The following is a 2,273-nucleotide window of genomic DNA, read 5'->3' as shown; positions in this document are numbered from 1 at the left end:
TATTCGTGATTCGTGACTAGCTAGGCATTGTTTCTCTCTTGTATCGTCTCCCCCCTCTATCATGGTTTTCCCACTTAAGGTGCCCTCATATTGGTGAGGTTTTTAAATAAATAAAGTAGTGGTGGGTATTTCTGGCATGTAATTATATACAATAGATCATGAAAATAAAGTGTGTGTGTGTGTGTGTGTGTGTATGCATGTGCGTATGTAAGCATTACGTGAAGGCTGGTGACCAGATGTTATCAAATAAAGTCTAAGCTGCTCACTACTTGAAAGCAGTATTGGAAGAAAAATGGTAATATTAACGTTTACTCAATGGACATTGTGTTGGAATATGGGGGAAAGACTATCACCCTCAAAACTCTATCGGGGGTGCTAAATGCTTTTATAGGAAGGGAAAGGAGGTACTCTACAAAAAGACCAGTTGCAGGGAGGCTTGAGCAGGGTCTTCTTCATTTAGAGCATGTGTGACCTTTTGTTTTTCTCTGGTTGTTATGTAGAAATTGAACTTGACCTCTTGGGGATAGCTCCTGTGTTTCCTTCAGACATATTACTTTTCTGCAAATTAAACATCACAGCCATTTGCATGTTCTGTGTTAGCTGATGCACAGAACCAAAGAGTAAGGAGGAATATTTCACAGGTCACCAGATGTTCTGGGTTCTGCAAATATAAAGAAAGTAGTTGACATCTTAACTATTTAAATTGGATTTTTCTTGAGAATTTAGAATGCTGTTTGCGGGCAAAGGGTGTAAATCTTCCAGGAGTGGGGATAGGAAACAACCTATAGTTGGCAAAGGGAGGAAGGGGAAAGCCTTTGCCAACAACTTCCCAAAGGAGCAGCTTGTTGAAGAATGGACACACAGAAGGAACACAGAGGAGGTGTTATGGGTGGACGTTTGTGGTGTGGTGGTAAAATTCTGAGCTATTAATAAACATTTTATAGAAAAATGGCATGATGAGCCAGATCTGGTGGTACAGGCCTGTAATCCCAAATACTTGGGAGGCTGAGGCAGGAGAATTACAAATTCAAGGCCTTGAACAAAATAAGTTCGAGGACAGTCAGGGCAAATTAATGGAGCCCTGTCTCAAAAACAGGGGGTTCCTGGAGCTATAGCTCAGGTTATAGGCGCTTGCCTAGCATGAATGAGGCTCCGGGCTTCATGCTCACCCCCAAAAGAGGATGGGACAATATAGTGTGTTGCTTTAGTCAATGATTTTGTAGGAAAAGGAATAGAAGTGTGAATAACTCAGAACATTCAAGGTCAGGGAATTAATTTTTTTATTTTATGTATTTATTTTTTAAAATATTTTACTTATTATTTTTATTTTATGGATATGAGTATATTGCCTGCATGTAAGTGCACCTATGTCATTCAGTGCCCACAGAGGTCAGAAGAGGAAGTATGATCCCCTGGAACTGGAGTTACAGATGGTTGTTAGCCACCATGTGGGTGCTGGGAATTGAACCTGGGTCCTCCACAAGAGCAGCCAGTGTTCTTAACCACTGAGCCATCTCTCCAGCCCCAGAAGTAACTTTTTAAAAGTTAAGAAATATTTTCAATATTGGGTAGTATTCTAATACTGGAAATATTAAGATTCCACCTCATACCAATGAAAGAATTTTTAGTGCATTCACTGTTGTATGTTTAAATATTTCAATATTTACTCACGTTAGAGTGTTTTCTGTTCATTTTTTTTTTGTTATGATCACCATTCCAGGTTCTTCTGGAAAAGTGTCATACTGTGTCTTGAAACAACTCTTTAAGGCTGGGAAGATGACCTAGTGAGAACCTGAATCCCCAGCACCCAAATAAAAAACTGGAGCAGCGGCTCATTAATCCCAGCACTGGGGAGGCAGAGACAAGAAGATCTCTGGGGCCTGCTGGAGACATTTAATCCAGTCACATTATTGAGCTCCAGGTTCAGTGAAAGACTCTGTCTCAAAAAATAAAGGTGGAGAGCAATTGAGGAAGACACCCAACATCACCACTGGCCTCTATGTGCATCCACACATGTGCACCTGAGCACATGCATATGCTCATGTGTGTGCGTGCATACACACACACACACACACATACACACACACAGAGAGAAACACATACTCACAAATACCTTCCAATTCTTTTAATTATTTAATGCTCTGTATGTCCGTGTAAATAAAATGCCCATATAATTTCTATTATTTTATGGTTTTTCAAGTTGTCTCATGTCATGGTGATGTTCATATTATAGTATGTTCTCTTCATGTGGTCTATCCTTGAGCTGAGAAATA

This window comes from Nannospalax galili, unplaced genomic scaffold, assembly GCF_000622305.1.
Source record: "Nannospalax galili isolate Female #2095 unplaced genomic scaffold, S.galili_v1.0 scaffold255, whole genome shotgun sequence".
In the NCBI taxonomy this organism is placed as follows: domain Eukaryota; kingdom Metazoa; phylum Chordata; class Mammalia; order Rodentia; family Spalacidae; genus Nannospalax; species Nannospalax galili.
The sequence above is the reverse complement of the archived record's forward strand: the minus strand, read 5'-3'. Positions refer to the sequence as shown.